Source organism: Marmota monax, unplaced genomic scaffold, assembly GCF_021218885.2.
Source record: "Marmota monax isolate L192 unplaced genomic scaffold, Marmota_monax_Labrador192_F-V1.1 WCK01_AAM20220418_F8-fsc00031, whole genome shotgun sequence".
NCBI classification, from domain to species: Eukaryota; Metazoa; Chordata; class Mammalia; order Rodentia; family Sciuridae; genus Marmota; species Marmota monax.
The window spans coordinates 6,806,398-6,833,116 of record NW_026695197.1 but is presented as its reverse complement, the minus strand read 5'-3'; the positions used below and the strand labels follow the sequence as shown (position 1 = coordinate 6,833,116).

General features: G+C 38.6%; 1 protein-coding gene and 1 pseudogene across 3 annotated transcripts in view; one reads left to right on the top strand and one right to left on the bottom strand.

Annotated features, from left to right (window-relative positions):
* Galnt1 (polypeptide N-acetylgalactosaminyltransferase 1) overlaps positions 1 to 13,391 on the bottom strand; it is a 130,469-nt gene extending 117,078 nt beyond the window's left edge. Inside the window, exon 1 of one of the 3 annotated variants that reach the window (XM_046428308.2) lies at positions 12,975 to 13,391. The gene's annotated coding sequence lies outside the window, so the exon portion shown is untranslated. Of the gene's footprint in view, positions 1 to 12,516; positions 12,568 to 12,974 lie in introns of those variants that run through there. The other 2 variants (XM_046428309.2, XM_058573958.1) reach the window with 2 other exon arrangements.
* Positions 13,392 to 20,002: 6,611 nt separating this feature from the next.
* On the top strand, positions 20,003 to 26,362 carry LOC124081931 (small ribosomal subunit protein uS17m-like; annotated as a pseudogene).
* The last annotated feature ends 357 nt before the right edge of the window (positions 26,363 to 26,719 follow it).

Genomic DNA, 26,719 nt, shown 5'->3' with positions numbered 1-26,719 from the left:
TCTCCTCATGTTTCTCTCTTTGCCGTAACTTATCTTAACCTCTGTATGTAACACCCAATATCCTAAATTCTCCCCGCCCCTAGTTTTCACAGCATCCTCTTTCTCCAAAATATATCCCTACCTTCTTCCATTATTCAAAATGCAATTCAAATTTAATTTTTAAAGATGTCTATCAGCAAGTCACACCCAACTGATGTTTTCTTCCTCCTCTAGTTTAATTATCACATCTTTTCATAATATTATACTTCATAAAAAAACATTTTAGATATCTCTCATGTGGCCCAAAAAGATTTATGACTTTCATTTACATTGTTAAGAAAAAATGACTTAGGTGAAACAATCATTTTTCACTATAACCTTCTGGTACTGTCAGGATATTTTATCATATAAACATGTTATTTTTCTATTTTTTAAAAAAATCCCACTATTTAATAATACAAAAAAGTATCAAATTTTCCTACTGTCCCAATAATAGTTTTATGAAGAAATATGTTGACATCAGATGGAGAGAAGAGAGCTTCCCTAAATTCACAATCATTCTGATTTTTTTTTAGTTTTGTATGGAGTGTAAGAGGTGGACAAGAGCTTGTTGCCATAGAATTACTTTCTGGTCATTAAAAAAAAAATGCTCTAGCACTGCTTTAAAAAAAAAAAAAAAAACCTAAAGACTTTTTCAAGTACTTGACCCCTCAGAAAGTGGTACTACAAGTACTCAGGCTCCCAAGGAATGTTACAGCAAGATTATTCACTGCCACTTACAAGTCTGGGAGCTGTAATAAAGTGGGAACACAACTGGTCCAGACTTACAATCATCTCTGGTGCGTGGGTAAGACTCCTAGGTGGACCCCATCCTTTTTCCCTAAGCAGAATGGATCACTCCAGATCTTTTGACATATTATTTTATTGCTTTTTTTGGTTATATATATGAGAGTAATTTACATAAGATATTTTCCATGTGAATGCTATAACATATCATAAATGTGAATTAGTCAAAATCTGCCACTTGACTTAGGCCCTACCCCTAAAATATCTGTTCCATATACAGAGACTGATCTTTTTGGCACTATCCATTGAGCTGATTTTAGCAGTAGATCTACCATCTTCCTCCCTATTTCCAACCCCATCTCAAGCTTGCCTTTAGCAGACTCAATCCTGGTGATATGTCTTACCTCAGGGCCCACTACACCTTAAACTTACACTCCAGTCAAAACTAAACCTAGACAAAATACTTCTCAACCATGGTCTCCTGACCAGCTGGTGCTTAGATTCCACCCCTGCCAAACCTGCTCTTCTCCATCTACTTGCAAATCACCTCCTGACTAGGTTTCCAGTTTAGGCTCAACTACCAACCTACAAGTTATACAACCTTTATAATTATGCACTTTGGCACACATAAATATCCTTCAATAGGTTGGACTTTTTATTTTTAGTCTTACAATCTCTAACCCTAGACAAACACCATTATGAACTTCTACTTCAGGATATTAATATAGCACAGAAATTTCTGGAAACACTGCTTAGTTCATTGTAAACTCATGCTAACTAGCTAGATGGTGCCCCATTCTTTACAACTCCTCTCCTTCCACCTTCATTTATGCAAACCCTCACAAGTCCTCTAACATAATCCCTGCTCTGCACAGAAATCCTACCTCATCAGATTCAAGTTCCTCCCACCTCACTTTTACCTCACAGTTCCTTTGTTCCTCTCTCTCAAAGACTCTCCTCCTTTTCAAGGATAATATTCTCTACTTATACACATAATTACATTCCTTTCTATATACTTGGTTTCCCTGTCCCACAAATCACTCCTCTTCACTGTTTCACACTCACCAATTGACTCTACCAGCCCTTTCCCTGGCTGTAATTTATAGACTAAAAACTATGCAAAAATGAGAGTTTTGCCCCTTCTATGTCTCCCTGCAAGAAAGATGTTTAAAAACTGAATGATTTGCCAACATTTAAAAAATCAAGACATTTCACTTGAAAAATCAAGATGGCTGGTTCCTCTGATAAAACAAAATTCTCTGCCATCACTACATATACACAAGCAGTGCTATTTCCTGCTCAAAATCTTTCAAGAACACTGAGGACAAGGTCCTGCACCAGCTATCCACAGTAATTTTTCCACCTTCATCTCACTCCTCTTCCCTTCTGCTAAAGGCCCTTCAGTTACACTGATCCTTCAGTTCTTTAAACCGAATGATCTCTCTTATGCTACATGGCCTCTGTATATACCATTCTTTTTACTGGAAATCCTCTTGCCCTGACTCTCTGTATTATTAAAATCTTTTGACTTATGTATTGCTGCTGAAATGTCATTCTCCAATACTTGCAGAGCACCTGCCTAGCATGCATGAGGCCCTGGGATCCATCCTCAGCTCTACCCAAAGGGGGGTGGGGGGGGAGGCACATTCATTAACTATCCTCAAACTTAATGGTGGCATCCACTCAGGTCAAGAGACTCAATTCTCTCTTTCTTCACCCAGTGACAACATTGGATTCCACTTCTAAAAATGTATCTGTATGTTCCTGCACCCAAGTCATCTGGGCAAAAAGTCCATTAGCCTCATTTCTTACCTGTAGTCTTTTATTAAAGAAACTTACTTATACATTCAAGCTTAGTTTTGATCATGTCAGTCAATACGCTCATCAAAACCCTTCAACAGATCCCTCTTGACTTCCAAATATCCATACTCTTCTATTCAGCATTCAAAGCCCCTCTCAGTCCTGCCTCCTAGCAAGACAGTCTAGTTTGCTGGTTAAGACAGTAAACTCTGGAACCCTAATGCCATGTTACACAAACAAACAAACAGAAAAACAAGTGCAGATCCCCATTTCACCACTTAACTTTGCCAAGCCATGTAAATTTACTATAAGCAACAAATGTATAAATGTAGGTAGAGCTCTTAGAATAGTGTGTGGCATATGGTCAATGATATCTATGTTGTATTTTGCAGCCCCATCTCCAATTATCAAAAGCCAGCATTCCCATCTGTCTGAACCAACTCACAGTTGCCCTAATACTCTTCAGACTTTCCCTTCTTGAGGCCAGAGTCTTCTACAGGGTAAGAACCAGCAGATAAGCTGACAGGGTTGCATTCCCTCCTTTAACTTAAAAGCAGTCTAAAGCTTCTGCTACAAAAGATCCTTTCTCTATACATCTCATGCAGTGACAGATTGCTCATCAAAGAACTTCCAATCCTGATCAAAGATTCTCAGTCTATAATTAGTCACCCTCTTTCCGCCTCTACTTTCTCACTACTCTCCCAAGATGTTGATCAGAAATCATCTTACCACCTATTTTCATGCCCAATAGCAAAGCTGTTTTAGTTCTCTTATACCTCTAAACTAGGTAAAAGTTGAAACTCTCATGCTCTTCTGATAAGCAGTTTCATTACTTCAGACTGTGTTCAATTTACATGAAATAGAACAACCTTCTCTGACAGAGGACAATTCTTGAGTCAAGGGTATACAAATAGCTGTGCTTCCTTACTAGAATCTTTAAACAAACTCACAGGGAAGCTGAGTAAACCCCAAACAGGATAAATCCAAAAAAACGCATAATATGAAGTACTATAAATTTCAGAAAAAAAATGTGGAACACAGCTAAAACAGTACTCTGCAAGCAAGAAACTTTTAGTGCTAAATGACCTGTGATTATAAATGCAAAAATCTTTAACAAAACATTAGTAAGTAGAATTGAGAAATATATAAAAGAATTATATGGCATGACAGAGAGGTTTATTCCAGAGATAACTTCAGAAAATTTTAAAAAGACAAAAAGTTCCAAAGAACAATAAGAGAAAAATACACCTTAACTTCAGAGGAAAAATGATTTGAATGCAATGGATTTCTCATCTGAACTTAAGGAAACCAGAAGAAAGTGGCACAATGTCTTTTAAAGAAAAAGAACTATCCACACAGAATCCTATACCCACAGAAAATGGAAGGGGAAATTAAGATATTCTCAAATGAAGGAAAACTAAACGAATTTTTCTTCAGAAGACTTACTCTACAAGAATGAATAAAGGAAGTTTTTAAAAGAAAGTAATGTATAAAAGAAGGAATCTTGAGACTTCAAGAAAAAACACAGTAAGCAAAAATATGGGTAAATACTAAAGGTTTGGGATTTTCTAATTTATTTTTGACTCAGAAAGCTAAAATTAAAACACTGTCTCATGTTATGTGTTATGTAGAAGAAACATTTATAATTATAAACAGAAGTGTAAAGGAATGTAAAAAGACAGTTTCTATATCAATTGAATAGGTAAAATTAAAACACTAGCAGATAAAATAAGCTCTATAAAGATAAATATAATATCTAGAGCAACCAATTAAAATAAAACAAGATCTATACAAAGAATTATACTCGGGCTGGGGCTTTAGCTCAGTGGTAGTGTGTGAGGCACTGGGTTTCATCCTTAGCACCACATAAAAAAATAAAGAAATAAAATAAAGGTATTCTTTTCCATCTACAACTACAAAAATATTTTTTTTAAAAGTTACACTCAAAAATTGTATAGAAAATCAACATGAAAATTTTTAGGGACTGAGGATATATCTCAGCTGGTAGAGTGCTTGCCTCACATGCACAAAGCCCCGGGGTTCAATCTCTAACACCACCAAAAGAAAGAAAAAAGAAAAATTCTAAAATATTCAAGCAAAGCACAAGAAGTCACAGAAAGGAAAAAAAAAAAAAAAAAACAGAAGAAACAAGAAAAAACTAAAATACTAGACTCAAGCCCCAATACAGCAATAAAATTTAAATATAAATGGTCTACATGCACCAATAAAGACAGAGACTAGCCAAATGGATTAAAAATATGACCCAACTAAATGCTGTTTACAAGAAATTTACCTCAAATATACCAGAATAAGTAGGGTAAAAGTCAAAAAGGGTCAAAATAGATATATTAGATCACCAATCAAAACAAAGCAGTACTGGTTATGTCAACATCAGGTAAAGTACAACTCAGTGCAAAGAGAAGACTATCGAGTCAGAGGAAGACACTGTATAATGAAAAAAAGACAATCTACCAAGAAGACACAACAACCTTATATGTGCATGAAACAGTTGAAAAATACATAAAGCAAAAACTGAAATAACTTAAAACACAAATCCACAATTATAATTAGAAACTTGAACAACACTTTCTCAATAGTTAATAAAATACCTACACAGAAAATGAGCAGAAGGTTGTGGGTATAACTTAGTAGCAAAGCACTTGCCTAGAATACACAGGCCCTGGGTTCAATCCCCAACCCTGCAGAAGAAGAAAAGAAAAGTCTAGATACAGAACCCAACAAAATCATCAACGAACAGAATCTAATTGGCACTTAGAATACACTCCACAAAACAGCAGCAGAAAACAAATGCAAGTGCCCACAAAACATATACCAAGACAGATTATATTCTGGGCCATTTTTATTTGTTATTTTTAGTTATACATGACAATTGAATGTATTTTGACATATCATACATACATGGAATATAACTTCCCTTTTTTTTTTTTTTGGTTGTACATGATGAGGAGTTATGCTGGTCATGTATTCACATAGGAACACAGGAAATTACATCCAATTCATTCTATTGTCTTTCCTATTCCCATCTCCCTCCCATCCCTTCATTCCCTTTTGTCTAATCCAGTGAACTTCTATCCCACTACCCCCCAAATTATTCTGAATTCACATCCACATAGCAGAACATTGGGCCTTTTGTTTTGGGGATTGGCTTATTTCACTTAGCATGATAGTCTCCAATTCCATCCATCTTCCAGCAAACGCCATAATTTCATTCTTCTTTATGACTGAGTAATATTCCACTGCATATATGTACCACCTCAACAAATTTAAAAGAACTAAAATCATACAGAGTTATATTCTTCAACCATAATAGAATCAAACTGGAAACAGATAACAGGAAAATCTCCAAACACTTATAACACAGCACAATTCAGAATAATACATGAATCAAAGAGAAAGTCTCAAGAAAAATAAAAACATACATGGAATTGAATGAAAATAAAAATACAGCATATTAAAATTTGTGGAACACAAGTTTAAAACAGTGCTCTTCAAGAAAGAAACTTTTAGTACTAAATGCCCTCATGATTATAAATGCAAAAATCTTAAAAATTCAGAAATGCATAGAAAATAATGATAGGGTATATCCAGTGATGTTTATTCCAGGGATAAACTTAGCTCAATATTCAAAACTCAATCCACATAATTCACCGTATCAAAAAGAAAAACCAGGGCTAGGGATGTAGCTCAGGACTATGTAATTAGCATATGTGAGGACACTGTAAAAAAGCAAGAAAGGAGGAAAGAATGATCAATTGATCATATGATTATATCAAACCGATGCATAAAAACAAAATTCAACATCTACTTAAAATTTTTTAAAAATCTTGAAGGGCAGGGGCTGGGGCTCAGTGGTAGCACACTTGCCTGGCATGTGTGAGGCACTGGGTTTGATTCTCAGCACCACATATAAATAAATAAATAAAGATCTATCAACAACTTAAAAATATTTTTTAAAAAAAATCTTCAAAAACATAGGAATATAGAAAACTTCCTCAACTTGATAAGGAGCATCTATTAAAAAACTCTACACTTAACATATTTAATGTGAAAGAATAAACACTTTCCCCGCCAAGGTCAGGAACAAGGCAAAGATGTCTTTTCTCATCCTTCTTTCTCAAAACAGTAGAAGAAACTTTAGTCAATGCAGTAAGAAAAGGTAATAAAATGCATATAGAATAAAAAGAATGAAATAAAATTACCTTTATCTGCAGAAGAAAGGATTATCTACATAAAATAATCCAAGGAATCTACAAAAGACTCCTACAACTAATAAGTAGGTTGAACAAGATCATAAAATACAAGATCAGCATATGAAATTAATTTTACTTTTCTTTTTCTTTACTTTTCTAGCAATGAATACAAGGATACTAAAATTAGAAATTCAACACCACTTACAATTGTTAAAAATTTATTTCTATATTCATGTATATAAAAGTCTAGCTGGACACAGTGTTACACACCTGTAATCCCAGCAGCTCTGGAAGCTGAGGCAGAAGGATCACAAGTTCAAAGCCAGCCTCAGCAACTTAGCAAGGCCTAAGCCACTTAGTAAGACCATGTCTCTAAATAAAATACAAAAAAGGGCTGGCGATGTGGTTCAGTGGTTAAGCACCTCTGGGTTCAATCCCTAGTACCAAAAAAAAAAAAAAAAAGTCTAAAAAAAATCAACCAGATCTAAGAAAACTGTTTTTCCCTCTGTGGTTTTGGGTATTGAACCCAGAGCTTTGTGTATACTAGGGAAGTACTTTGCTACTGAGTTATACTCCTAGCTCTAAGAAATCATATGTATAGGACTCATGATAAAACTACACAATGTTAATGAAAGAAATCAAAGATCTAAATAAATAGACAATACAGTGCTCAAAAATTGGAAAATGCAATATAGTAAAAATGTCAATTTTCCCAAAATGGATTCAGGTCTACCAAAATCACAGCAAAATGTCTTTAGAGATACAGATTATTTTACAATTTAATGAAAAAGGAACATAAATAACTAAATAAACTTTGAAAAGGGAATAAAGTGGGAGGAATCAGTCTACTCCATTTAAAAATTTTTCATATAACTATAGTAACCAAAACTGTGTGGTACTGGCAGACATACACTGAATAATGAAACAGAAAAGAGAATCCAGAAGTAGACTTATACAAATATGCCCAATTATTTTTTGGTGAACATACAAAAGCAATGGAAGAAAGACAGCATTTTTAAGAAATGGTACTGAGGCAATTCAACATCTATAGGCAATAAAGAAATAAACTTTGACTTAAGTCTCATACCATACACAAAAATTAACTCAAAATATATCATGTAAAACTATAAGGAATAACTTTTAGGAAAAAAAAAAAAAAAAAAACAGGGGAAAAATCTTCAGGTCTAGGGAAAGCATTCCTGGATTTGACACCAAAGGCATGATCCACAAAAGAATAAATTGAGAAACTGTACTTGATCTCTGCAGATACCTTCTTAAGGGAATAAAAAGACATCTATAGACAAATTACATTTCTAACAAAGGACTAGTTTCTAGAATACATAAAGAACTCTTACAACTCAACAGTAGATATATATGTGTGTGTGTGTGTATTCCAATTAAAAAATGAGCAAAAGTCATTTCCCTGAAGTATGACAAATAAGCACATAAAAAAAATAAATAAAATGGCAAATAAGCATATGAAAAGACTATCAAGGGCTGGATGTGTACTCAGTGGAAGAGTGTGTCTAGCATGTGCTGGGCCCTGGATTCAATATCCAATGTTACTAAAAACAAACTAACTCAACATCATTAGCATTTAGAAAAAACACCTTAAAATCACAGAGAGATTATTACTCTGTACCTAACAGAACAGCTAAAATTAAAAAATAGTGACAACACCAAATGTGGAAAGGATACAGAGAAACTGATCATTCATACATGACTAATAGGAATATAAAATGTTTCAGTCACTCGAAAACAATTTGACAGGTTCTACAAAAAGATAGACATTCAGTTATCACACAACCCAATAACTGCACTCTATCACTTTGTCCCAGAAGACTTATGTTTACACAAAAGTCTGTACTTAAATGCTTATAGCAGCTTTACTTGTGTTAGCCAAAAACTGGAAACAAACTGATGTCCAAAAGGTAGATGGTTAAAACAACCATAAAAGTACATCCACACTATGAAATACTACTAAGCAATAAAAAAAGAAGCAAATATCAGCATATGTAACAACCTGGGTTAATCTCTGTACTATATGATTCCATTTATAAAATATTATTGAAATGACAGAATTGCAAAAATGGAGGACAGATTACTGATTCTAGGACTTAAGAGTGGGGTAGAGGTGAGGGAGAGAGGCATAGCCATTTTAATAAGCAAGAAAAGGAAATCTTGTGAAGATGGAAATATTTTGTATCTTGACTATATTACTGACACTATTATCGGTCTGATATCATGGGTGCTATAGTTTTACAAGATATACCACGGGAAATAACTAGGTAAAGGGTACTTAGAATCTTTCTGATTATTCCTCATAACTGCATGTGGATCTATAATTATCTCATAACAAAATGTTTTATTAAAACAAAACTAGACTTTCACTTACTATTCTAAGGGTCATCACCCAAATGTGAACACTTCAGATCTCCATTTCAACCCCTTATTAGTTCTACTTTGTGCTGGACTAAGTGAAGACACATAGATATAAATGCAAAGTATTATCCCTACCACTGAACATCACACACTCAAACAGAGTGACAAACACAGGCATAAATCAACAGTGACAGTCTTCATAAAGGAGATAGGATGTGATCAAACATTTGCACAAGAGGTAGCACTTCTCCAAGTGGAGGTGGAAAGGGGAACATCTTGGAAAGAGAAGAAATCACTGAAGTCACAGAGGTAGAAATAAATACAGTGCCTATGGAGAAAGTGATGTGTGTGTTGTGAAATAAACCGAAGGATTAGCAGTTTGGGGTTAATTAGGGAGGGCCCCTAAAAACCAGAGACAGGAGTTCAAATGTCACTCAGAGAAGCCTTCCTCATGAACCCAGTCAACGAAGCAGTAGCTCCCTTACCCTCTCTTTCACACCATCCAGCCCCTCTAAAATCCTTTACTTTATAGCACTCATCACAAGCTGTAATTATTAGATAATGAATTCATCTGCATGTTTACTTGTTTAAAGCTGCTGGCTTGCCCCCCAGTTATCTTGAGCCTCTAGCATAGGTCAGGCATACATTAATCACTCAATAAATAGTAACTGAATTAATGAACAAACAGTAATTATTTGCTTCTGGTTCTTTTATCTATGTAGCTACCTTACTTCTTCCTCTATTTTCTTTCATTCTTTTGCATTTGTCCTTCATTGACCAATTATTGCCTCTTTCACCTGATATTTCCCCTCTTCCCGCTCTTTCACCTGTCCTTATCTTAACTCATCATAAAAATAAAACTCAGTATATATATTAAAACAGTGGTACACAACTGCAATGTTGCAACATTTCCCAGTCTCAATCAATGAGGAACTGTATCCAAGAAATTTGTTACTGAAAACAAAGTACAAATGTTGTTATGTTGTTACTTGAAAATAAGAATACGCACTACACAAACAAATTAAGAGCTGAAAAAGGATTGTCCCTGTTGTGGCTATACTTGCCAAAGTATGAAAACCTCTCAGACTGGATGATTCTACCTGGTCTCAGGAAGCCAAAGAAAAGACACTGATGTGGTGGAGAATGCCTGCAGTCCCAGAGGACAGGGATACACAGGAGGATCACTTATGCACAAGAATTGAGACTAGCTTTTATAACACAACAAGATCCTGTCTCATAAAATGAAATAGAAAGCCAGAACAGTACTCCTCCAGGCCACCAAAGTTATGAAAAACAAGGAAAGCTTAAAAAAAGAAAAAAGAAATGCTACAGACCAAAGAGGCATGACACTTAAATACAATGTAGTACCCTGGACTGCACCATGGAACAAAAGGAAGATATTAGTAGAAAAACTGGTGAAATCCAAATAAAGTCCAGAATTCAGTTTTTTTTTAAATCCTATATAAGACATTAATATATGATTAAAATTTGAATTTATTAATATTATGTTATTAAAGAGAGAGCTAGATTATATACCAGGAGCAAAATCCAGCTCATTTCAACTGAGGTCCCCTGAGCTCACCTGATGCAATGTGAGTACTTGGGACTAACAACCAGTTTTAACTATCCTAGTAGCTTGTTCACTTACTCAGCAAACATTTACTGAGTGCCTACTATTTATCAGACACTATAAAGTCTCTAAAGATACAGGGCTAGATAAGGGAGGGGAAAAAATTTAAACAACACTGAGAAAAATCAAGCATTTAACAAGTATTTGCATAAATGGTGAGTACTCCCCAAATTTGTTACAGCCATTCATTAAACCCAGTAATCCCTAGTATTCTAAATAAGGCTTCTTAAGATTCAAACTACACATAAATAACCTAGAATCTTATTAAAGCAGAAATTAATTCAGTTGATGGAATCTGGGGCCTGAGATTCTGCATTTCTTCTAGACTCTCATGTGACTATAATGTTGCTGGTCCATGAACCACACTTGCAATAAAAAGGCTCTGAAGTACCACGGTTTTAACATCCTCAAACTATCATGCAAAACACAAACTCCAAAAACGCAAAAACATTTTGTCTCTCATTTGCCACAGTATTCCCAGGACTTAAAACTGTGCCCAGTATATTCAAGATTTAAAACTAGGCAGCTGGCACTCAAATATTTACTGAATACATAAATGGATGTATGATCTAGACTGCTGTTCAACTTAGCCACTTACCCATTTGGCTATTAAACACTTGAAATATGGCTAATGACTAAAGAGCTAAATTTTTCTTTAATTTTAACTTAAATAACCACAAGTCACATGTGGTTATTTAAATTAAGACTATCATACTGGAAAGTCTAGGTCTACGTCACGAATGTGACACAAAGAGCACTGAACTAATAAAAGTCTGGGTTTCAATCCCAACTCTGCCGATTAGCCTGTGACCTGGAAAGTTTAACTTCTTGAGGCCTCAACTTTTTCATCTGTGAAATGAGGTCAAGATCTCCTAAGTCTCAAGGTTCTTGACAAGAATCACCACAAAGTAATGTGTTAAACATAAGGTATGATAAAGGTGAACATTTTCTGCCCTCCGTAAACAGTTCACGATCACAAAAAGACCACTTTACCCACACTTGCCAGAAAATGCCAAGGGAGTTTGGTTGATGGACTAACAGTGGCTTTGAGAAAGAGGCCAAGGTCATAAAATGGGTGGCAGGGGTCGCTTAGTAAGATTGATGTAAGATTGGCAATGACAATGCAAATCATCACAATTCCTGGCAAATCTTTATTAAACAGGCATTGTATTGATTATGGGTGAGTAAATGACATTTCATTCATTCATTCTTCCAGGAAGGGCTCCCACATTACCTAAAGCCAGCTACTTCCCAAGCACAAACATTTGCTCATTCGGAGCCAGGTCCTCTCGGCCCACAGCCGGCCGGGAAGCCCCCGCCTCCAGTTACCGGCGCGTCTTCCCCTCCCCCGTCGCGCCGGCCCCGGCGAGGGTCAGGCTGGTACCACGGCTCCAAATACCCCACAACCGAACCCAGAAGCCATATTTAGCTATATTCTTGTCAATAAAACAAACTTCCGTCTTCTAAAGAAAAACGGTTCTAACTCAATGTCAAACTAGGACGGAAACTCGCTGCTCGCCGCAGCTGCCAACCAGAGACGCCGCGTGTCCCGCGGCCCTGGAGTCCCCGACCAGGACCCCGCAGCGAGCGCACCCGCGCCCCGGCCCTCGGTAGCACCGGCCACAAAGGGACAGGGGGACGCGGACGGGCCTCCTCCTCCTCCTCCTCCTCTGGCCCCGCGCTAGCGGCTGCGGCTCCAGGGCTGCCCGGGCGCGAGCAGACACTCACCTCGCTCTGCGCGCGGCGGCGGCGGCGGCGGGCGCTCCTCGGGGCCGGCCCGGGGGGTCGCGGCGCGGTCCCGCGGGCCGCAGCGCGGGCGCTACTCAGGGGCCGCCGTCCGCCGCGCAGCCTCCTCGGCCACTGCCGCCGGCTCCCCCGGCGGGCGGGCGGGCCTGGCGCGAGCCCCGCCTCCGCCGCGCCCGCCCCCGCCTCCGCGGCAGGCCTCCTGGGCTCGGCGGGCTAGTCGGGGCCGCCCTGCAAGCCGCGGCCGCAGCCGCTCGCTCTGGGCCCCCTCAGCGCCGCCGGGCGGGGCCGCAGGGCCGCCCGAGGCCGCTCGGGCGCGGTCTCCACAGCGCGCGGCGTGCTCCGCGGCGGCGGCGGCGGCGGCCCTTGCGGCTGCGCGGGGGAGGCGGGGGCGCCGCGCGCTCACCCGGATGCGCCGGCCCCCTCCTGTACACCGAGCCCACCTCGCGGTGGTCGCGCTTCTCTCCGGGGCCAGGAGGTTCCGGCCTCTCAACTTGGCCGCCTTTTCTTGCTCGACCCGCCGGGAGGTGCGGGACCGCGGCGCCGGCGTCCGGGTCACCGGGAGGGAAGCTTCCCCTGCGATGGGTTCAGTGGTGCTGTCTGGGCCGAGGGATTTTGCCCCCCGATCCTGTGTAGGGACAAAGAGGCTGCGGCAGCGAGTAAAATAAACCCAGGCCACTTCACGTCGAGCCCGTCACGGGCGGGAGAAAATGGAGGTGCCCTCACCGCGCGGAGGAGGCCCTCGGATCGACCCAGGGCCGTGCCGTGCCGCAGGCCACCCCTGACTCGGGCGGAGCCACCTGTAGTGTCCGGGGAGGTCTGAAGCCGGAGAACTGTCGGTGGTGCCTCGTCAGACCCGGCGGAACCGGGCGACTGGGCTGCCGTGGTCCAGGACCGGGGCGGGCAGTGAGAGGAGAGGCCACCGACCCGCACGGCCGGAAGAGGCAGCCCGGCCCCGAGGGACCAAAAGAATGCCTGGGGGGTGAGGGGTGCACAATTGGGACCGTTTAGGGGCCTGTCTCCTGCGCAGTATCCTACAAGTGTCTTTCCACTACGCCCCCTTGGGAAGCACTGCTTAGTACTCCTTCTCAATACCCAGCCGCTCCCTACCCTGAAGACCACTAGACCCAGCCCTGATCCTCTATCACACTAGGATAACCAACCGTCTTTTTACCAAGTAAAATTTCTCCTTAAGTCATCCAGAGGTTTGTGTCTTACTGCTTGCCAACCAAGAGCCGGAATGATAAAGAGACTGCACCACTGAAATAGCCCCATCTTAAACTTTTAAATACATATTGTTATATAGGTTGGGGGCGTAGCCCAGTAGTAGAGCACGTGCCTACCACGTGCAAGACCCTGGGTTTGAGTCCCAGTATCACAAAAAAATATTCAGGGGTGTGTGTGTGTGTGTTGACATAACCAAAATGTTGCAAGCAAAAAAATTTTACCAAAAAAAAAAGTTTACTATCCTGCATTTGCGATTATCTACATCTCCCAAATACTGTTTTCAAAAATAAAAATTTAAAACATACTATTTTTAAAATACTTATATAATATTTTGGAAGAAAGTCAGTGATTAGCCCTTTAATGTTCCACAAGAGGAAACATCACTTTGAAATAAAGATGCAGTCTTTTTAAAATACTGTGTCCATATTTTGTGAGCAAATATTCACAAATCACATCTGATAAAGGATTTGTATGCAAAAATATACAAAGAAATCTTACAACAACTTAATAAGGCTAATAATCCAATTAAAAGTGGACGAAAGAACAGACATTTTACCAAATATTTAAATGATCAACTATTAGTATTCAACATTATTAGCCACTTAGGGAAATGCAAATTAAAACCTCAACGGGAAAGCTCTTCACCCCTATCAAAATGGCTAAAATTAATAAGCAAAAAAAAAATGCCAGGAAGTAGAGAAATCAGGACCTTCATATCCATTACTTAAGAAAATATAAAACAATGCACCACTTTGGAATACAGTTTTTCAGGTTCTTAAAAAGTTACACACGGGGCTGGGGATGTGGCTCAAGTGGTAGCCCGCACACCTGGCATGCGTGCGGCCACGGGTTCGATCCTCAGCTCCACATACAAACAAAGATGTTGTGCCCGCCGAAAACTAAAATAAATAATTCTCTCTCTCTCTCTCTCTCTTTAAAAAAAAAAAACTTACACATAAAACTAACATATGACCCAACAACATCACTCCTAGATACATACTCAAGAGAAATGAAAATATGTTCAAATTATGTATGCTTAAATATTTATAACAACATTGTTTGTAATAATCAAAAAGTGAAAACAATCCAAAAGTCCAAAAACTCCTGAATAGATAAACTAAATGTGCTGTATCCATACGTGGACTTATTTGATAAAAGGAACAAAGTACTTATAAAAGATACAATATAGAGGAAACTCAAGATACTAAGTGGAAGAAGTCATTTTGCAATAACACATATAACATGATTCTATTTATTTGAAATGTCTAGAAAAAGTAAATCCGTACAGTTAGTTGATTGGTGATCACCTAGGGCTGAGGGCAGAAATAAGGAATGACTGCAAAGAGTACAAGAGATAGTTTTGCAGTGATAGACATGTTCTAAAATTAGATTATAGAAAATTAAGGCCCGCCTGGGCAACTTAGCAAGACCCTATCTCCAAGTAATAAAAAGGGCTAGGGATGAAGCTCAATAATAGACAATTCCTGGATTCAGTCCCCAGTACTTAAATAAATAAATGGGTTGTGGTAATGGTTGTGCAACTCTGTAAATTTACCAAAAACGGAAACAAGTGAATGTTGTGATTATGTAAAATTACTTCAAATAACAATTTTTTAAAAAAGATGTCTGTGTTCCCTTAAGTAATAGTATCTTTTTGGTTTGGTTTCAAAAATCCTTTACAATTAAAAATGTAAAAAGGCAAATAGAAAATTGGCTGTAATTTGCATTGTACAATGTAATGAAATGTACTTTTTTGCAACTGGTTGTATAGCCAAACACATTTAACCTCCAAGGTCCACATTCTACCTATTCCTATTCATTCAAAACTGTTTCTTCACTTAATCCACTATAAGAATAGGAAATGAGGTAGAAAAGGATAAACATGTTTGAAAGCAAGAAGGAACTGGGTATCTGTGGTGATGGGCAAAGTTGTGACTTATGCAGTCAAGGGGGAGAAATAAAGAATGTCCACGTGCTTCTGCCTTTTTCAAAGCTTTATTCACTCAAATCACTCAATACAATTCCACTCTATAGGTTCTTAATCGAGAAAATGACAATCCTTAATGTCAGGCACTGCAATATACATAATTAATTCAAAGTAAACAATTCTAAGTTAATTCTAAGTACTGGTAACACACTTAATCATGACAGACTCATTACATACATTCCCTCTGCATGCTAAGCTCAAGTGCCAAATCTAGAGTCTAAAGTCTTAGGCATTAAGTCCAGCAGATGCACACTCACTCAGACCACAGTGATCAGATCAGGAACCTATGAAGGCTTCTCCTCAGGTAGAGCTTAATAATGTTGAGGAGAGGGTCCTAAGGGGAAGTTGCAGTTCTCACCAGGGTCAAGATGTGGCTGTAGAGTTTGAGAGCAATGAGAATGATGCAGAGGATCAGACAGATGATCAGACTTGTGTCAAGTACTCAAAGAAGAGTTGGGGTGTCAGTCCAGGTCCTCATCAGGCTCTCTGGCATGTGGGCTTCAGTGTTGGCTGGCTGGATATTCATTTGCTCCATCATTTATGTTAAATTTGGGGGCTTCTGCTCACCCTTTCAATCCCTACCAGCCATTACCAGATTTCTCAGTGATGTCTTTCATTCTAGGGTCAGGACATCTTGTCTGGTGGTTTCCGCCCTGATCTCTCACCTCTGACTTTATCAGGGCAAAGGCAAATGACAGTTACTTCACTCTGAGTTTTTATCAGGGTTGTGGAGATGACAATATTGGAGGGCTCCATAGGCTTGCCTGGTGGGGATTGCAGTTTTATTTTAAGATGGAGTTACTTAGGCTAAAGCCCTTCTTAGTGTAAGGCCATCATTACGGTATCTCCCAATAGGGTCAAGCTCTCCAACAAAGAGTGGAAAAAAGGGCACAGATTAGAGAATCCAAAGTAAGGACACTGACATAATCTTTCCAGTGTTATTCTCATTTCCCTTACTCTCAGATCCCCAGGAGTCTGGTTTCCTCCAAGCATGCAGATGTGTGCCTCAAGGGGAGAACTGCCTTTGGGCTAGATAATAATATAATTCAGAATTTTTAACATAATTGTATGTATTTTAAAAGGATTTTTTTGACTTCTATGATTTTACCATCTGGTGCCTAGAAGATTGATTAATGCAGACACATTGAAATTGAATATCCCATATGAAGTAGTCTATCTGCCCTGCATTTCCTCATCACAGCTCCCCATCCCAGGAAGCACACCAGAGGCTGCTGCTCCTTTGAAGGAATCAGTAACTCAGTGCCTCCTTTCTAGAATGCCTTCATTTAAATAGTTGTTATTTGAATGATGCTGATATTCTTTTGACTTGTGAATAAAGCCAAGTTTGTTCCCAGCTAGCTAGAAAGCAAATGAATGGTTTCTAGGATAGATTGGTTTTTGTGGGAAGATGTGGGAGATGGCCTGAAGCAAAATAAACTGCCTGTGAGTGATTGACCTGTGGTGAGAGGAGAGGGAAAGGCAGAAGAGGTTGGTTATACAGAATGTTGTGTCAAGTACTCAAAGGGTAGGGAAGAGCAAAGAGGGTGATGAATGAAAGAGGAACAGGCAAAGATGAGCCCATACAGGCAGCCCTGCCTTGTGGCTACAGCCTGAGGAATGAATGTGGGTGCCCTTCATTCTATCATAGCTCCCCTGCCCATGGCACATCATTACTGTCAAGACAGCTGCACTGCTCTGAGGCCCAGGAATCAAAGGGTGTGAATTGGGTTAAGACAGGAAGCTGTTCATCCTTTGGGTGGTGATCATGTATAAGGTCAGGTGGTGAGTCAGCAGTCCTGGGCAGAAGAAGGTGAAATCACAGTCAGGACCCCACCAAAGCCTTGGATCTGATGATCAGATCAGGTAATTATGACTAACATTAACAGTTGTACTGTACTAGATGGCTATATATAAAAGTCCCAAATCCTGGTGCCTTAAAACTGTGTAAATTCTGCTGGGCATGGCAGCACATACCTGTAATCCCAGCAGCTCAGAAGGCTGAGGCAGGAGGATTTGTGAGCTCAAAGCCAGCCAGAGCAAAAGCGAGGCACTAAGCAGCTCATGAGACCCTGTCTCTCAATAAAATACAAAATAGAGCTGGGGATGTGGCTCAGTGGTTGAGTGTCCCTGAGTTCAATCCCTAGTGCCCCACTCCCCCCACCCAAAACAAAACAAAACAAAAAAACTATGCAAGTTGTTTTCTATCTCACACTCCATGTCCCTTGAGGGTCAGTAGGGGCTCTGCACATCACTGTGAGCCCATGTTAAAGGACAATCAATAGCAACACACAGCTCCTCAGTGGAGAAGACAGTGCAGGTGACAGCTTACATGGAGTCTCTACACTTCGTCCCCAATATCTCTTTCATGCTTGTATTTCTATGGTCAGATCAAATCACATGACCAGGGAAACAGACTCAATCCCAGCATGTACCCTAAAACAGAGGGAAGGAAATATGTGGATCACAACATTAGTGACTACCAAACATATCAAACATCAAAGTCAGGGTAATTTTTTAAAACTTTACTTTGAAATAATTATAGATTCATAGGATGTTTTAAAAACTGAATAGAGAGATCCTTTATGCCCTTCACTCAGTTTTCTCCAGTGATTACATCTTATGTAACCAGTAGTGTAGTATCAAAACCAGGAAACTGATATTAGTACAACATGTGCATATAGCTCCCAGCCATTTTTAGCACATGTGTAGGTTTCTATAACTACCTCAAGAATCAAGATACAGAACTATTCCATCACCACAAAGATCTCCCTCATTCTGTCCTTTTACACATAGTCACACCCACTCCTTCCCTAGCCCCCATCTCTCTAAACCCTGGCAACCACTAATCTGTTCTCCATCTTTATAATTTTATCATTCTGAGAATGTTATATAAATGGAATCATACAGTATGTGACCTTTCAAGGTCGACTTTTTATTCAACCCATATTATCCTTGCAAACAAAGGGGTCATGTTTGTACTGTCTGCTCTATTGACTGACAGGATGGAAGTCCTGGCTCCAAGCTGGTCTTCTCTGATACCACCCAGCAATGGGGTCAGGGCCTTGAAATATACTTGGTGAAGGTCAGAGTCCAGGTTTTCTATTTAGCCATTGCTGACTGGGGTAGGGGTGAGGCAGTGTGTTTTTTGTTTTGTGTGTGTGTGTGTTTGTGTGTGGGTGTGTGTGTGTGTATGTGTGTTTCCTGCAGTGTTTGGCTGGAATAGAGCAAGTTATTGTCCAAAAGTTTTGTCTAGTGACATTACCCTTCTCTTGGTCTTTTGCCTAGAGAAACCAAGGCACTTTTTTATTTGGATTTTTTTTTAAATCTTATCCTATGATAGTCTGGGGTTGCCTACTTCTCTAGCATTTAGTCCAGGATGTATGAAGCTAGAAAAAAAAACAACAACCCAGGAAAACTCTTTGCCTTGTCATTCCTCAGGTCCCAAGATTCTTAATCAATTATCTTCCTCTCTCCATGCACCTAAATCTCCTTCTGTTTGTTTATATACAGTGCACAGGGCTTTGACCTGTCCTCAGAGGACATGTACTCCGCCCTCTATTTTAACCTTGGTCTGCAATAAAAGTCGAGAATAAATTTTTAAAACCTACATTAGAGCAGATAGCAAATTATTCCTATAAAAATGTCCCTCCCGGTTTCTTGTGTTACATTTGGCTTTCTTGAGTTAGAAAGAAAAAGAAAGATTTACTGCTGGTCAACTAGGAGTTCCACATGTACACTTCGGACATCCATATAGGTTGTAATGTTTATTATAGTGAGAAAAATGCTAGCAACTGCTAGCTAGATCACAGACACTGTTGGAGTCTGCAGTCAGCAAGTATGGAGGAATGGGAAAGTGGAGACAACCAGTGATAAGAAAAAAACCTGAAGCACAGCAGGCCAATAGATCAGACTTGCATTGATACAGGCAGAAAACACTGTCTGGAAACATAGTCAATGAGAGTAAAGAAGGTAGTGGACAAATAGAATCCCAAGAAACTGATATTTTGGAAAGTCAGACAAGCATCAATATGAATTATCTTTATTTTAAGGAAAACAAGAGTCAAGATAGAAGGAAAACCTGTCTGGTATAAAAAGCATCAAGGAAAAGGGAAGCAAGTCTTAAGAAGCCATAGATTTGGTTTGGGTTTTTTTGTGGGGGGGTGGATTTTTTGTTTTGTTTTGTTTTGTTTTTGTGCTGAGGGTTAACCAACTCAAATAGGGTTGCACAATTTAACCAGAGGGGACCAAAGCCACATAATGTCACTAGCACATTAATCTATCCTTGCCAAATGGACATTGTGAGGAAGATGATTGGGATAGCAACACAAAAAAATTCCTGAAGTGAGAGTGACCAGACTTGATCTGGATCCCAATTCATTCAACTATTTTAATAAGTGAAAAACCTACTTTGCTCACAATGCCCTTCAACTTTCCACAGCTAGGTACATTGTGCTCCTCAAAGCGTAACCTACTCCACAGACAAAGCGTGTGAAACTTGAACTGGCTGAGATTGTTTTCAGAGTTGGAAAAGTCGGAGATCCAGTGACAGGAAAACTGGGTGCAGAAACGACTCACCTGGAGAGTCTGTTCAGTTTGTAAACCACTCACCTAACCAAAAATCTGGAAGAACTCAGTATCTCATCAACACAGTGGAGGAGGAGCAGAAAATGGAGCCAAAGGGAAAGATTTACACATTTGCTTTATGGAAAAGGAAAATTTTCTAAGTCTCATCATAAACTATGTCCAATTTCTCTGTGATATTTATGAAATAGCTAAAAGTAAATGGAGTAAAGGGTTTATTATAATTTTTCATGAAGGTTTGTGGTTCTATTTTTCACATTTTCTTTTCAATAACATACTTTCATATTGCACTTAGTATGCCTAACAATATTGCACTTAATATGCCTAGCTGCATTATTTTGTTTCAGAAGGTTTATTTTTTCAGAAGGTTTGTTTTTTTCCTCATTCAAAAGAATGTTGAATTTATCCGAGAATTTTATTTTGGGAGAAGAAAACCTCTTATATAAACATGTAAGTCCACATTAAATGAGTATTTTTGATGGTCTACATTCAAAATAAATTTAAAATTTTTTCTCTGACTTCACCAATTCCAAAAGGAAATTATCGACATGTTTGCGGTCAGAATTTTTTAGATTAAGCTGTATTAATAAGAATATTGAATGTAGAAATAAAATTTTTAAGTTAAAAAAAAAGAAAAAAGCAAATCAAATAGCATGAACTTCAAATTAGGAGAAATGGAAGAGGTGATGGGTACTTGATTTAAAATAGGTACTGTAGCCTGCATGGTGGCATACAACCGTAGCTGATCAGCTATTCTAGACTGAAGCAGGAAAATGACTTGGGGCCAGGATTCAGCCTGGGCAAGGTAGTGAGCCCCTGCTACAAAAGAAGAGGGGGGGCGGGGAGAGAGAGAGAGAGAGAGAGAGAGAGAGAGAGAGAGAGAGAGAGAGAGAGAGAACATAGGGCTAAGGCTGTACAGCTCAGTGGTATAGTAAGTGCTTAGCATGCACAAAGCCCTGAGTTAAATCCCAGCATGGGGGAAGAGGGAGAGAGAGACAGACAGACAGAACTATGGCAAGAAGGCTGGGAAGCCTGGAAAGCTTGACCAACAAATGTGCACAGAGAGTTGTTTCATGAACTAGGTGTTTTAGGAAGACCAAGATAGCAGGGCTGTGTAGAATGGGTTGTATATTGAAAGAGAGTTCTCAGAGGTGGTGGAAACTATCTCAAGGGCCCCTTTGGCAGGTAGTGTGGCATATGTCAAGGTATTATTATTAAGTTGTATAACTCTTGTTACTACATCCTTTGGGCCTAAATATACAAAAAAGCAGTATCTCACTCTTTTGCTAGAAATATGTGGTTCATTATTCAGGTAGGCAATTTGATTGCCCTGCAGGACTGGGAAAATATGACTTGGTGAAAGAAGAGGCTGTATTTTATAATCCTCTGAAAAGTTTTTCTAACTGGAAAGACCTGTAGAAAATTTTCCCATCTTGTGTTACTTGACATGTTTTTTTGTTTGTTTGTTTGTTTTGTTTTGTTTTTTAACTTCTTCTTCATGGAGTTATCCTAAATTCCATCTAATAATATGATGAATTTGTAGTTACAATTTTTGTTGTTACTCTGCAGTCTTTTCAGCCCCTCTCCACATTTCATATGCTATTTGTTTCTTCTTTACTTGTTTTCCTCCATTTCTCTTAACCCCAAAGATCCATTCTACAGCAACTTTGCCTTCAACGAGCACTTCAGTTAGATTGATCTTTTCTTCTTTTTCAGAATTCCTACAATTTCATCATCTGTTGAACTTTATTTTTTCTGACATTAATTAAACATCTCATCATACTGCTGCTATAATATTTTACATTTTAAAGGTCTAACCTCCTAGATAGTGTGCACTATGTTTGTGTATTTTAATTATAAAAATAACATGGGCATTTGATTGAAAAGTCAGAGGGGCAGGAAGATATAAAATGAAAATTTAAACTCTCCCTCAATGCCATCCTCCAAAGTAACAACTTTTTAAACATTTGTGTTACTGTGTATCTCTCCTGTAAACCATCCCTAGCTCTAAACAATACACTTAGAGTTCCAGTTTTTTATTTATAAACCTTAGATAGTGTGTCAATTTTTTTGCTGCCATACAAAACAATCCCCAAAACAAGGTTTACAACATTTACTTCAAGCTTATGAGTCATTGGGTGCAGCTCTGCTGGACTTGGTCCAGTGTGGGTCTGTGTATCTTCTCATTTGGGGACTGGGATGAAGGAGTGGCCATTGTTTGGGGCACATTGTTTCCATGGCAGAGGGTCATAGCTCAAGAGGAGCAAATGTGATACTTCAGAAGGCCTCTGTTCAGAACTGGCCACTGTTACTTCCAACTGTTACTTCTACCTGTATTCTATTATTCAGACTAACACAAGGTCCAATCTTGAGTCAATGAATAGGAGCACTATATGTGCTCTACCAGGATGAAAGGCAAAAATCACACGATAAACAGTGTGGGTATATAATGTATTACAGAAGGGGAGCACAGAATTGGGGACAATTGGAGCAATGATTCACTTAGCCATATACAAATGTCTGTTGAGTCTCACTTTTCAAAGATAAGAAATTGATCTCCTTAATACCACTCCTGTTTCCCTCTTCTCTAAAGTTTCTCAATTGTATTACACATAGTTCTTCTACTTTATGGCTTTAGATAATATAGATAAAATGTTTTCTCGATAATCAGCTTTAGATAAAATCTCTTGAGTTTTTATTATTAAAATAAGGATATGCATATGTAACCCTGAGATTTTTATCTCTTTCCACCTCAAAGCATATCATGAACATTTATAACATTCCCACTGCGTTTTAACACTAAATTCAAGTCTTTTATGCCTTGAATACAAGTCGATTTAAGAAACTAAAATCCAATGAAGATCACTTATGATACTACCCTTGTGCACATATTATTTTTCACAAATCCAAGAAATGTAGTTGGAATGGACTTGTAGAAAAAGAAAATTGAAATCATCTGCTAAATATGTGTAAATGAATATTTTAAAAACTGAGATCAAATGGTTTATCATTCATGACACTCTACATGGTGTTCAGAATCATGCTACACTTAATTTGTTTTATATGGAACTGTGCTCTTTGCTATAAAGCTTTTTGTTTTTCATGGAGTTTCTCCTTGTTGACAGGATTGTCACACTACCTCTAAGTTCATAACAGCTTCTTAAATCGTACTTATTTGTTGAAGCGAATCCAGTTTCCAGTTTCTTATCTCCAAGCCTTTTGATTACTTGTTTAATTTGAACCAATTGCCTTGATATCTACTGCCCAGCCAATTAGCCTGGGGGTTCTTTTTATCGCTGTTCTGAGTTGTGACCATTATTTCCTGGATTATTTATCTTCATTTTTTTAAATTTCCATTTTCATCTTAACTCAACTGTGTTTTTTTTTTTTTTCCAAAAAGGAATTAAATGTTGAGCCTTTTCAGTCTGACTTGCAGACTGATAAATTGGCTGGGCATAGAATTCTATGTCCCAGGCCACTTTCTCTTTCCACTTTGAAGGCATCGTTCCACCAGGCATCGTTCCACCAGGCATCGTTCCATCGTATTCCTGCCTAAAGCTGGAAAGTCCAAAAGCCAATATGATTCTCATCCCTGTGCAAATGAGTTGTTTTTCTCTCATAAAGCTTTTAAAAGTTTTCTCTTTGACATAGTGTACTGAAATTTCATAAGAATATAAAAGTTCACAATGAGTTTTTTTAAAAAAAGCAGTTGTTAACCAATCGGTATTTTAAAATATTATGTTACATGGTCTATAGTGTTGAAGACATGGGGGAATGTACAAAAGGAACACAATAATATTTCAGAGAGTTTCAATCCAAGGGCATTTATAATCTAGCTAAAGAATAAACAATTAGGTAGCCCTTATGAAATGAATTCTTTTTTTTTTTTTTTTTTTTTTTTTTTTTTACAGAAAGGAGCAAATAAGTCCTTGAAGTTTCAGTTCCAACAAGGACATGAACTTTATTGTAGGTGATAAAAAAAAATTTTTTTAAAGTGAGATAATTTTGAAAGTATTTTCCATTAACCAAAGTAAGGCATATACTCATTTGTCTATGTTAAATATAAGTCTATCTTCTTCAACAGTCAAACTTCTATGCAAGAAGAGTTCACCATTTAATGTGTTTTGTGACACTGGAGGAACCTTTGATTCAGAATGTCCCTGAGCTTGTCAAATCCTTTGTATTCTCTGACAAAGGGCATTTTTTGGGAAAATGAGCATGGTGCTGTATGGAGGGGCAAGAGCAGTGAAGAACTGATTTGACAGGGGAGATTTCTTGTATTTTTCACCTGCATTTTCACTCCTTCTGTTATAATTCAGACACTCACTGCATTTTTATGAACAATGGGGTTTTTTTTTTTTTTTGTTATTTTTGTTGTTGATGATCTTTGGTACCAGGGATTGAACCCAGGGGCACTTAACCACTGAGCCACATTCTCAGTCCCTTTTAATATCTTATTTAGAGTCAGGGTCTCACTGAGTTGCTTAGCACCTCGATAAGTTGCTGAGGCTGGCTTTGAATTCACGATCCTCCTGCCTCAGGCTTCAGCTGCTGGGATTACAAGTGTACACCACCACACCTGGCTGGAAAGTAGTTTTTAATCTACAAACTTAAGTACATGTTGTCTATTTGAAAGTTCAGTTATTGCTTGGTCATTCAATTAAGTAATTTTCTGTTTTCACAGAACCAATTATAACTAGCTTTTAGCTTCTACTGTTAAGTAGACTAGTATACTTAAGTTATCACTGCCTTTTCATGAGGAAACAATTTCACAGATTTCTTCCATGTGTAATAAGGAATATTTAGCTTCCCCAATACCAAATCTCTAATTAGAGTGCTCTAGTGAGATAATAAGATATGTACATAAATATATAAGAAGGGATTAATTGGGAGAATTGGCCCACACAATTATGGTAGCTAAAAAGTCCCATGACAGGCTGTCTGCAAGCTGGAAAGTCAGTAGCATGGCTTAGTCCAAGCTCAAAGGTCTCAGAACCAGGGAAGCCAATGGTGTTAACTCTTACTCCAAGGCCAAAAGCCTGATGGCCCAGAAGCAACTGATGTTAAGTCCTGAGGTCCAAAGGTCAGAAGTTCTCATGTCTAAAACAGCAGAAAAAACTCTAGCTTTCAGTTTTCTGTTTCTTCTCTCAAGGCCTCCAGCCTACTGGATGGTGCGCACCCACATTGAGGGGCACCTTCCCCACCTACTCAGATTCAGCCAGACTCAGGTATTAACCTCCTCTGGAAAGCAATCTCACTTTCCAGAGGAGGTTATACACCAAAAATAATGCTTAGCCAAGTTTCTCAGTATTCATTTTACCTAGCACAATACAACTATCATGGATATAACTGAAAATATATTAATCCCTTCCTCAGAATTCAACTTCCTACCCACTTATATAGTCTTTTTTAAAAAAAATAGAATTTGCCGTTTTTCAGGATTTTTGGCTTCCAGGATCTAAAAATTCAGAATTTAATCTTTCAGTATTGTAATTCTCAGGATTTTATACTTTAGAGGTTTTGATCTTTGGGGATTTCAACATCCAGGATCATAGCATTTGGGATTCTGGGGCACTATTCATTTAGTGCTTTCTTACAATCCATGCAGTATCACTTTTGTATCATGTGACTTCTCAGAGAAGATGGTATGACTGCTTCATTACTTTATAGATGATTAATATCCTCAATTTTAAGACTTAATAATTTCATTTAAAACTGTGTTTAAACACATGAACACTAAAAGTACCAACAAGTTCAACCAGGAAAACACCATTTCCAGTTCCAATATCAAGCACTGAAGCATCCAGTGGAATCTTGTGTTTCTGCATCCACTTTATTAGTCGATTCATACTCTCTTCCCCAAACCAGATTTCTCCTGTATCTCCATATTCTTGAAAAGTTTGCAGTTCTCTCTCATAGACAGCATCCCAATGCTCTCGGGTCCCCAGTGCCGACGGGACGAAGCCATCCTTCGCGGAACTACCCTCTCGGGACCGCGCTGCCGCAGCGCCGCCGCCGTCAGCGCCCCTGAAATGAATTCTTAATTAGCCAAAGTGAGTTCAGACATTTATTTTGTGTCTGATGATATAATGTATAGTATATTCTCTCTCTATTCTCTTTTCTTTCTTTCTTTCTTTCTTTCTTTCTTTCTTTCTTTCTTTCTCTCTTTCTTTTTTTTGTTTTGGTACTGGGGATTGAACTCAGGGGCACTTGACCACTAAGCCATATCCCCAGCCCAATTTGTACCTTCTGCTAAAAAATGCTGAAACTTTGTGGAAGGAAACAGAGGCAATCATTTCTTTGCTCTGTTTTCTCTCTTTGTGAAAACCTAAAGTTATTTTTCTACTAATCCTCCATTGCTGTCATTTAAAATAATTTCAAACAAATGTTTTA